General features: G+C 36.2%; 1 long non-coding RNA gene across 3 annotated transcripts in view; it reads right to left on the bottom strand.

Annotated features, from left to right (window-relative positions):
- LOC141496866 (uncharacterized) overlaps nucleotides 1-11,760 on the bottom strand; it is a 63,973-nt gene extending 52,213 nt beyond the window's left edge. For 2 of the 3 annotated variants that reach the window (XR_012471186.1, XR_012471184.1), the window contains exons 1-2: nucleotides 11,669-11,760; nucleotides 2,148-2,241 (exon numbers count right to left, since the gene is read on the bottom strand). This is a non-coding gene — a long non-coding RNA (uncharacterized LOC141496866). The remainder of the gene's footprint in view (nucleotides 1-2,147; nucleotides 2,242-11,668) is intronic. The other variant, XR_012471185.1, reaches the window with a different exon arrangement.
- Nucleotides 11,761-12,061: the final 301 nt, after the last annotated feature.

Raw genomic sequence — 12,061 nt, 5'->3', positions numbered from 1 at the left:
CCTTCATGACTATCAGATGTCAGGGGAACCTGACAATTCCCTGTGATGCTGTGTGCAGGATCATAGGTAGGAAGGCACTTCAATCCATTTGTTGATGATGATTCTATTCAATTCCACAAAATTTTATTAATCATCTACTATGTGTAAAGACTTGTTCTAGGCACAAGGGAAAGAAGAAAAAACAACTGAGCCCTTGTCTTCATAGAGAATGTTTTACAATGTCTTCAAAGAGAGTCATTTATACAAAGAGATAACTGCTCTTCAAGATTCTGAGTGTGGTCATGAAGGAGAAAAATGTAAGAGAACTCCTCTAATCTGTTAAGGACAATTCTCACACACATAGTCTCATTAGCACAGAGTCATAGCCAAGCAAATCAGCCCATCACAGACACTGAAGTAATTATCCTACTGATACTAGATATTATCAAGGGAAGGTTGTTTCTAAAAACTCCATTTTTTTGGTGCCCAAACTTTCATTTTGGCTTAGACTAGAAACTATTTTGACTTATTATGAGTTACAAAGTGTGTTACACAGTTCTTGTGACATTTTCAGAATAATTAATTCTATTTCATGTGATCAGCCATAGTCTTGTTCTACTACTTTGTGCAAATTCCTTACCTGGATATCGCATGACTCTATACTAACCATTCTTAGATAATCTTTTCTCTTTGTGTTTAGGTGTTAATTAATTATTCAGTCTAGTAAACCTAGGTTTTGGCATCATGCATTGTTATTAAGTCAGATCACTTCTCACACTATATAGCCAAACTGGAAAATTCCTAAAGGTCAAGATCTTAGTTTGTGCTACCATAAGTTTGAAATTATGTATATTCAACCAAGAATGATGGATGCCTATTGCAATGACCTTGGCCTCCCTTGATGTATTTGTCTGTATTTATGTTCATGAATATATATATATATATATATATATATATACACATGTATGCAAGAACAAACATGTATAGACTATATGTATAATAAAAATAATAGTTAAATTTATATTGTGCTTTAAGGTTTGCAATGCAGTTTATATTTTATCTTATTTGATCTTTGTAATATATATCAACATATGTTTGTATACATATAGATACAAGAAAGAAGAGACAATATGGCATGATGGGAAGAGCTCTGAACCTAGTGTTAAATGAATTGTATTTGAAGTCTGACTTCTCTAGGTCCCAGTTTTCTCATCTAGAAAATGAGGAGTTTGGATTGTGATAGCTAAGATTTCCTTCATCTCTAAATCCAATGATTTTATATTTTAGAAAGGACATTAGCAAACTGTAGCACATACACAAGCACATGGCAAGGAAGGACAGAGAATGAATGGGCATAAGAAAAGCACTGGAACCTAGGAATTTTGTGACTAAAGAAAAAGCTTAGGGAGGACATGAATGCTGTTCACTTGGAATGTCTGAAGAGCTGTCATGTGCAAAAGAGATTAACCTTGTTCTATTTGGTTCCAGAGGGCAAAACCAGAAGCAGTGGGTGGAAGTTATGAAGAAGCAGATTTCTGACTTGATATAAGGAGAATCTTTCTAATAACAAGAGTTTTCCAAAATTTGAATGGATTACCTTAGTAGCTATATGGTTACCCAATACTTGAGATCTTCAAGCAAAGACGGGATGGTCCCTGTAATCCAACTTTTATAGAAGGGATGGGTTTCTGTTGGGGTCAGGTATTAAGACTCAATGACCTCCACTTCCAGTTTAGAGACTTTGTGATACTTATTGGTAAGTAGGAAGTGCCTTTTAGTCTTCTCCAATAGATATTCTATGTGGATCATACTTGGAAGAACAGAAGATCAAATAATAGCTAGTGAAACACATCAGAAAGCAAGTCAGAGATAAAGGAAACATAATTTCAGTCACTAGAAAATAATGCTCAGAAAAGATTCTGTGAATTGCCAGAAGGTCACAGTCAGTGAAAAGAAACAAGGCTCAATAGGCACAAACCTTCCAGATTTGGAGTTGAACTGAACTGAAATGAAAAAATTAACTTATTGAAAACATTGTTTCTAACCCTAAAGGGCAAGTAGGTGGCAAAAGGGATAGAGTGCTAGACCTAAAGTCAAGAAGACTCTCCATGAATTCAAATCTAGCCTTGGACACTAAATAATTGTGTGACCTTGAGCAAGTTACTTACCTTTGCCTTAGTTTCCTCATCCATAAAAGAAGTTGGAGAAGGAAATGGCAAACCAGTATCTTTCCAAGTATCTTTGCCAAGATAAACATAACCACTGTAACCAAGATCAAAAGAAATGCAGTAAATTGGGAAACAATTTTTACAACAAATATTTCTGACAAAGGACTCATTTCTAAAACATATAGAGAACTGAGTCAAATTTATAAAAAAAAAAGCCATTCCTAATTGACAAATGGTATGAGAATATGCAGAGACAATTTACAGATGAGGAAATCAAAGTGATCCATTGTCATATGAAATATTGCTCTAAATCTTTACTGATTAGAGAAATGCAAATTAAAGCATCTCTGAAGTACCACCTCACACCTCTCAGACTGGCCAATATGTCCAGAAAGGACTATGATCAATGTTGGAAGGGATGTGAGAAATCTGGGACATCATACATTGTTAATGGAGCTTTAACTGATCCAACTTTTCTGGAGAGCAACTTGAAATTATACCCAAAGGGCAATAAAAATATGCATACCTTTTGATCCAGCAATACCATTACTGAATCTATACCTTGAAGAGATCATGAAAAAGGGTAAAAACATCACTTGTACAAAAATATTCATAGCAGCTCTGTTTGTGGTAGCAAAGAATTAGAAATCCATTGAATGTCCATCAATTGGGTAATGGCTGAACAAATTGTGGTATATGTACATTATGGAATACTATTGTTCTATTAGAAACCAGGAGGGGTGGGAATTCAGAGAATCCTGGAAGGATTTGCATGAACTGATTCTGAGTGAGATGAGCAGAACCAGAACATTGTACACTCTAACAGCAACATACAGTTGATGATCAACCTAAATGGACTTGCTCATTTCATCAGTGCAACAATCAGGGACAATTTTTGGGATATCTGCAATAGAGAATACCGTCTATATTCAAAGGATGAATTGTGGAGTTTAAACAAAGACCAAAGACTATTACCTTTAATTTTTCAAAAAATTATCTTATTTTGTAATTTTGCTATCTTTTATATTTTATGTTTTCCTTAAGGATATGATTTCTCTCTCAACACATTCAATTTTGATCAACGTGTAGCATGGGAACAATGTAAAGACTATCAGATTACCTTCTGTAGGGGTGGGGGGGAGGGAAGAGAGATTGGGGGAAAAATTGTAAAATTCAAAAAAAGTTCAAAAAAGTATCATTGCCAAGAAAACCACAAATGGGATTTCAAAAACATGGATATTACTGGAAAAAATTGGACCAAACCTAGGAAAAAAATCCCTCCTATTCTATTCTATTCTATTCTATTCTATTCTATTCTATTCTATTCTATTCTATTCTATTCTATTCTTTCAAATTAATGAATCCTCACTTCCTCCTAAAAAAATAAAAGAAATGAATTGAATAGCATTTGTTTAGCCTAATCTGAAGTCAACTGAAAGGAATGGAATTAAATAAAATTAGGGAAGTTCAACCCAAACTAAAGGGGAGAATTCATAATGCTTTTAGTTAGGCTCATGGCCAAAGTAGAATAAATTGGATACCTGGACAGAGGTGTCAAGAATTATACACAGACAGTGAAACTTTCATCCAGAGGAAATTCAATCCAACAAACAGTTATTGAATTCCTACTATATGACAATATAGAGCCAGATATATACTTTTTTCACAACAACTCTGTTAGGCAGTGGAGTATGGCAAGATTGCTCTATTTGCAATCAGATGCTTTGAGTTGTAATCCTCATCCCACTGATGTTTGTCCTTTATTCTCAAAGAAGACCATGACATTAGGGGAGGTGATGACATGAGAAACACATGAATTGAATTTGAGTGAGGGGGTGCTGTGTAATTCACTAGCTTCACTTTATCCTCCAGAGTCATCTGGGTCCATTGTCCAGATATGTATCAGGACAACTGGAGATAACCCTGGATGTGAGGCAATTAGGGTCAAGTGATTTTCTCAAGGTCACACAGCTAGTACATGACAAGTGTCTGAATGGATTCAAACTCCCAACCTCCTGACTCCAAGGCCAATGCTCTATCCTCTGCACCACCTAGCTGCCTTCCTCATTCCACTACTAAATATTTGAATGATCTTGGGCACACTTCACCATGCTTCTGAACCTGTTTCCATATCTGTAAAAGGTAAAACAGTATAGCTGAAATTGGGCATGGACCAATATTTCACACCATTTACCAAGATAAGTCAAAATGTATGCATAAATTAGATGAAAAGGTTTTACAAGAAAATTAGAACATGAAACACATTACTTATCAGACTTAGAGATAAGAGAATAATTTATGAATAAACAGGCAATAGAAAAGAAAATTAGGTAAAATGAAAAATTTTAATTACAGGGAATTAAAAATGTTTAGTATAAATAAAACAAATATAGACTAGATTAGAAGGAAAGCATAAAATTGAGGAAAATTTTCCAGATAAAGAACTCATAGCTAAGATAAAGAACATTGTCAAATATATAAGAATACAAATCTTCCCCCCCCAGTTGATAAATGATCAAAGGATATTAACAAAAAGTTTTCCAATAAAGAAATCAAAACAATTTATAATCATATAAAAATGCTCTAAGTCATCACTGATTAAAGAAATGTAGATTAAAGCAACCTTGAGATTTCACTTCACATCTACCAGATTGGCTAAAATGATAGAAGAGAAGCATGTCAAATGTTGGAGAGAATGTAAAAAAAAATGAAAAAAAATTACTTGTCTCTAAGGTCTAATTAAGTAAATACTAGTTATAAGGTAGAATGTATTGAGATTAAAAGAATAAGTTACTAGGGAAGGTGGTAAAATTTTTCTACATTTTTTAGAATTTTCTAGAATTATGCTTTTCCTAAGGTTCTATCTAAAGACAGAGGGAAGGACCAGATAATCTCAGTTTGCCTTTCCAATCTGTAAATATTCTTATACAGCATAATTTATCATTTTTCATGCTTAATTAAAGTTCTCATTGCAACTTGGTCATGCATACTCACAACTTTTCTGGCTTCTTTTTCCTTCTCTCCTTTCCACCCCCCCCAAAAGACAAGGACATGGTTCTTAATGAGTCTTGAGGGATAGCCTCACTGGAATCTGCCAAAATCACAAGAGCATGTTCTGAGTGATGTACATGAATGTACTTACTAATTATTATTGGAAGAAATGCATGACTAATGCAATAGCAGATGTTTTAAAAAATAAAGACTGCAAACATTTTCAGATTATTAAAGCATTTATTTATATAGTATGTTTGCAGCTGGATTTCTTTGTCTCTGTTATGTTCTCTATCTCTGCTTCTCACACGCAGAGACACAGAGAGAGCAATAGAGAGAAATAACTCACATAGACACACTACTCACTCACTAAGCAGGCCACTTCTGGTCCCAGCCTGCTTAATAACAATGGCTTATTAGATGCAGTACAGGTCACACCTGAGATCAAGAACCTGGATATGAATGCTGCTACTGCTCACATCCCAAAGATGGCCCACCCCACTAGCAATGACCCTGAATGAAGCTGATTTTCTCCAAAGGGATCCCTGATCTCTTCCCATCTTCTCAAGTAAATTCCTGAGGATTATTTATTAGGAGTTGTTTTCTGCCAAAGAAATTCTGGTCCCCAAATCGTTAAAACCAATTTCTTTCCAGATAGGCCTTTGAGGGGTTTCCCCAACCTCATCCTTGGCCCCACCTTACAATCACCTTGTGTGTCTCTCTGTTTTGTAAGGAGGGTCCTTGAGACTCTTTTCATGCAGATACAGTCAAACATCTCTGACTCTGAAGGAAGGGATCCCCTCGGGTCAAATCCACCTAGATGTTATCCCAGTTACTACATAACCTGTTTGAGTAATTCTATAACATACTTTAGAAGGAGTAGTAGCAGCAGCAACAGCAGGAGGAGGAGCAGCCAGGGTTGCAAAAGTGGAGCTGTTAGGGATAAATGCAGCTAGGCTATTCCCTCCCCATGAATCCTGAGGAACCTAACCTTTGTACTAACCATTTCCATAGCTCGGTAAGTGTTCCAGGGATAGAACCTAAAACTGTATACCTGACAAGCACTTAAAAATCAATTAGCTCATTCATTCATTTCATTTTGTGTGTGTGTGTTTATTTTAAGATAAGACTTTTTTTGCTCATAATGAAAGCTTCAGGGGAAGGTATATGAATGAATGGACTGCACCCTAGGTACTTGGAAAATAATATCGCAGCTACATACAAAAGTCTTTAACTCAAGTCTGTCCTGCTACTTATGCACTGTTTCTGATCATTTTCTCGGTGGAGAGTGGAGGACTTTTTCCCCCAAGTCTGAGGGTGGGAAACATTTGCCTTGATTTGCAAAATGACAACATTGTCTTTATTGGAGAACTAGATATAGGCTTTACATATATGCCATATATAAGCTTTATATTTGCGCAATGCAATGTATGTCAGAGATCACAAAATAAGAGCTGGAAGGGACCTTAAAGGGGAATCTAATCACCAGCCCCCTTCCTCCATTTTTACAGTAGAGGAAACTGAAGGCCAGAGAAGATGTGACATCCTCACACACACACAGTAAACATTACAGGTGCATTTGAACCTAGGACCTCTGCTTCAGAGTCAATTTTGATCTTTTTAATGAAACATTTAGTTAAATTTCTTTAATTATTTAATCAAGCATTAATTAAATGCATATGTGCCAGTCACTGTACTAAGAGATGGGAATTCAAAGCCAAAAAATTAAATAGCCCCTACTCTCAAAAAGCTTACCTGCTGTAATTCTGTCTTTTGACATACAGTAGTTTTCCTAAGACTGGATGATGAATAGATTTTGGTGTTCAGGGAGAATGAAAAGATCAAGGGACACATTCAGGGCAGGGCAGTTGTCATTTGGAAAGTGCTTATATTCTTTCAGTAGGTTAAAAAACAGCTAAGTTTAGGGTCTAGGGGCAGCTAGGTGGCGTAGTGGATAAAGCACCAGCCCTGGAGTCAGGAGTACCTGGGTTCAAATCCAGTCTCAGACACTTAATAATTACCTAGCTGTGTGGCCTTGGGCAAGCCACTTAACCCCGTTTGCCTTGCAAAAACCTAAAAAAAAAAAAGACTTAAGTTTAGGGTCTAGTTAGCAAGAATAGCTAAGAATAGCTAAAGGTATGGACCCACTAGATGTCCTGTTTCCTCTGTCTTCTAAAAATGCTTAATATGAAGATTCTCGTAGTGATAGAACATGTTCATAAATTATGTAATTCTATTACTTCAGAAGAATCAACATAGAGGACTAGGAAGGAAAATGGGCCAGTCATATAATCAGAGTCAGGGATAAAAAGAGGTAGGAAGAGTAGGAGCATTAGATTCATATCCACAAAATAGTAAACAAATTGTTTCTTTTTAGACTATAGGGATTCTTAACTTTTTATGTGTGTTTCTCACTGGTCCTTTTGTCAGGCTGATGAAATCAATGTATTATTCCTAGAATGTAAGTAATTGAAGAAAATATTAAATTTCAGTTAGAGCTTAGGGAAAATAGAAAGATAACTTCCTAACTTTAAATCCAGAGCTCTTTTCTATCACATAATGATGACTTTGACCTCTCTTCCTCCCTCTCAGATAAAGACTTCATCTTCCATTTTACTGAGAAAATGGAGACAATGCATGAAGAGAGTACCATCTTCTCTCTACTTTTATACCTCAGATCCCGCCAATGCCTCTCCTCACTTTCTTAGACTTTTCTCTAGTGTCAGAGGAAGTAGATCTTTTCCCCACCAAAATTAATTTCTACTTGTGCTCCTGATTCCTATGCCCTTTTAACTTCTGTTCCTATTTCTTATTTTTCCCCATTTAAAAAATTCTGATTTTACAAAACTAACTAAAATAAACACTTTCATAGTCACAATAGAATAGAGAAGTTTGTACATGAAATCCTAATCTCTACTATTGGCTTTTCTCATGTTGTATATAAATTTAAGATATTACTTTCAAAGCTGTACTGCACATTTGTGATTCTCTGTATATTTTATGTTCATCTCTGTGTATTTCAAAAACATATTTCAGTGATGACATTTTCCTCCTTCCCTCCATCCATAATTTGTTTTTCTTGCTTAGTTGCTTTCTTCCTTTTGTTCATTTTTTCATTTGTTTCCTTCCCTCCCTCCCTCTTTCCTTCCTTCCTTCCTTCCTTCCTTCCTTCCTTGCGTCCTTCCTTCCTTCCTTCCTTCCTTCCTTCCTTCCTTCCTTCCTTCCTTCCTTCCTTCCTTCCTTCCTCCCTCCCTCTCTCCCTCTCTCCCTCTCTCCCCCTCCCCCCCTCTCCCTCTCTCTCTCTCTCTCTATTTCTGGCTTCTTCTTTCCCACCCAAATTGAGAAAAAAAGAAAATAAAACTGATATAACAAATAAATAAGGTCAAGTCAAATCAGTAAATATTTTCTAATTATCTGCCATGTGCCATACACTATGTTAAACACAAAACAAATTCCCATATCTTTTTGTTCCTAAATTTTCACATCCCTTGTTTTTTAATTGATTTTTAATTTTTTAATTTTATTTTTCAAGTTTTTTTCTTGTAAAAAAACATATATTTGGATTCTGCTTTCTAATCCATTTTGCAATCTACCTCCTTTTGTCCCATTGTTATTCACAGTGATGATTATTAATTTATATTTCCTTCCATGCAGTTCTCTTGTGCTATTTCATTTCTCTGTCCCTCATTTCTTTCTTTATAGGGAAGTAGAAGGTATTTACAAAATGTTAATAACCTACAATTGCCGCTGACTATTTCTGCTATGTTATCTTCTATCCCCTCTGCTCTGTCACCAATTATGAGCTTTATTCTTTCACTTTCCTTTAAAACTTCCCCTTCACATTTCACCTTTTGATGTTAGCTTGTTTTGCCTGTACCTACTCATTCACCTACCCTTCCTCTCTCACTCTGAAACTTCACTCTTCACCCTTTCTTTCCTTACCTATTTCCCTGTTGAGTACAATATATTCCCTCAACAAACTCTTTATTTGGGCATTTGATACATGTGTTCAACTTTTTTTTTCCTGATTCAGATGAGAGCGAGGCTCAGGGGATGCCAAATCCCCATTCACCTTCCTCCATGATTTTAGATGTCATTCCATGAATCTATTTTATGAGATAGAATTCCTTTCTCTCCCTTTCCTCTCCAGTATATTCCCCTTTATGTGTCTGCTAAGACCATAAAATTGAAAATCACCACCCCAGAAATCCACTAACTATCTTATCTAATTCTCTCTATAACCTTAAAGACATTGGCATTTTGGAACTTTTCTCAGAATTTTTTTTAAGTAATTGAAGAAAAAGCTAAATTTCAATTAGAGCTTAGGGAAAATAGAGCGATTATTTCATCACTCTAAATCCAGTGTTCTATCACATAATGAGGACTTTAACCCACCCTTTTTCAAGTAAAGACTTTGTCTCCTATTTTATGGGAAAAAAATGTAAACTACATTTTACTTTTTTATATCAAAACACCTCAATAGCTTTCCCCACTCTTTGCTCCCACATACACCCACACCCACATACCCACACCCATATACACACACACACACACACACACACACACACACACACACACACACATAATATATATTTTACACCTTCTGTAGTACTCTTGATCTTGGTGTTAATATTAAAAAATATTCTACTCTGTTATGGTCTTTTCATCAGGAATTCTTGGAGGCCCTGTATTTCACAGAAGATCAGTTTTTTCCTTGTAGAATTATACCCAATTTTGTCAGAGATATTATGCCTTTATCTTTTCCCTATCAGATCATCTTGGCAGATGGACTAAACCAGGTGGAGGGTAACCAATAAGACTCAAATTCATTGGTGAGTTAGAGGCATATCTACTTCCAAGCATGTGAAAACTTCCCTAGCAGGTGCAAAACAAAAAATTAGAGGAAGTTTATTTAGGAGAATATATATCAGACAAAATAGATGAAAGGAGCTCTCTGAATGGGAGTGAGATACTCAGATCAACCCAGAGAGAGAGACCTAGATCTCACCCAAGTGGAAATTTCTCCAAATCCCTACTATAGCAAACTGGGAAAAGGGACATGCTGGAGACAGTTAATTCCTCTCATGTTGACTTCTTCCCAGACTCTTAGTTTCCCTATCAACCCAAAGAGGGGTTGACATTCCCCTACTTTCTCTCTTGAAGCTAGAAATCGGAAGTGACCATATTAGTGGTAGTTTCCCCCCAAAATGAAAAGCCCCTAGACATTCAAGTGACAATAGAGCTTCCCTTACTTCCCTTCTCAAATTCCATCTGACTCCTCAACCAGGCCTGAGTCATGGGCTTTGATCTCCACCAATGAGGAGAGAGTTCTATGCCAAATGAGAGAGTTTTATACCATACATAACTAGAACTCAGTTGTTTAGTTTTAGCATCATTTTAACAATTGTATGCATGTTTTGAGTAGGTTGAAAGTCCTAGAGGGCAGGGGTCTTTTGCTATACTTCTTTATAATTCCCATATTTTAGGCACTCATGTTTAGACTGTTGAATTGGTATCTGAATGAATGAATTTATCTCTCAAGACTTGTAGTTCTCAGATTTCAACATAAAAAAATTCCAGTGTCCATAAGACTCACTAAGATAAAATATTCCTTTCCTTTTGTATTATTTCATTTGGTGAGCTCATTGGCCTCCATGGGTTCAACTAGAATCTCTATGTACATGAGTTCCAGACTTTTATATCAGATCCTTTTTTTTCTTTCCTCAGCTCCAGTCTTGAATAACCAACTGTCTGTCCTCTCTTACTTCTTATTTAGAACTGAATATCTCATGGGTTATTTCAGAGAGAACTAATTATTGTCTCTCCCTGCCCCCCAATTCTTCCTCTTGTTAACTTTGTTATTCCTATTAAGAGTATCTGAGATTGTTCTCAATCTCCCACTGTCACTCAACTTAAATATCTAATCCATTGCCAAATCTTATCATTTTTGTCTCCCCAATATCTCTGTTCTATGCCCCATTATCTCCTTTCATCAACAAACCATGCTATTCTTTCAACATCTCTCATGACAATTATTGTAGTAGCCTTCTAATTGACCTCCCTAACTCAACGCTATTCCTCTTCCAGTCCATGGCCCATTTAGCTGCCAAAGTAATTTTCTTCCTAAAGCATTGACTATCCCCCCTTACTAGGATACTTTAGTTACTCATCTCTGCTCTTCTGACTTCTTTCAAGACAACTCAAATTGTATGTTCTGCATGAAGCCTTTTCCTATCTCCACAGCCATTAGGGGAAGGAAGAGGGTAGGGAATAGTCATTAAGGGCCTACTATGTGCGAGACACTGTGTTAAATCCACCCCCTTTTTTTGTTTTACAAATACAGTCTCATTTGATCCTCACAACAACCAAGAAAAGTAGCATCATTATTCCCATTTCACAGATGATAAAATTGAACCCACATTCACTCAAGTAGTCTGAGGCTGAATTTCAATTTGGGTCTTCCTGACTCTAGATCCAATACTCTATTTACTGCTTTACCTAAATGATTCCAATATTCATGCCTTCCTCACCTCATTTCACAGGGGTCCGGCCTCTGTGGGGTCCTTGGAACCTGACAGGAGGGATAGAGTCGGTGAAAGGAATTGAGTCAACACAGGGGTTTGAAGGCAGAAGCAGGTTGACTGTCAGCTGCTCAGATTTATTTTTATAGTCTCAGAATCATATAAGCATCAAGCAAGCAAGCTAAGATCATTTCCTTGGTTACAAAAGTTTACAATTTTCATTATCAATCATATAGTTCAGTTCATGTGGTTACAAGTTTAATCATGTATTTCATGTGGTTACAAGTTTAATTATCAATCATGTAGTTAATTTTTTGTCCCTGCTCAGACTGTGATGACCTCAACCTGTTTGTTAGTTTGTTGCTGCATAGTAAAGTTATTAATTAAGCAGAACTTTCTTGA

The sequence above is a fragment of the Macrotis lagotis genome, chromosome X, assembly GCF_037893015.1.
Source record: "Macrotis lagotis isolate mMagLag1 chromosome X, bilby.v1.9.chrom.fasta, whole genome shotgun sequence".
In the NCBI taxonomy this organism is placed as follows: Eukaryota; Metazoa; Chordata; class Mammalia; order Peramelemorphia; family Peramelidae; genus Macrotis; species Macrotis lagotis.
The sequence above is the reverse complement of the archived record's forward strand: the minus strand, read 5'-3'. Positions and strand labels throughout refer to the sequence as shown.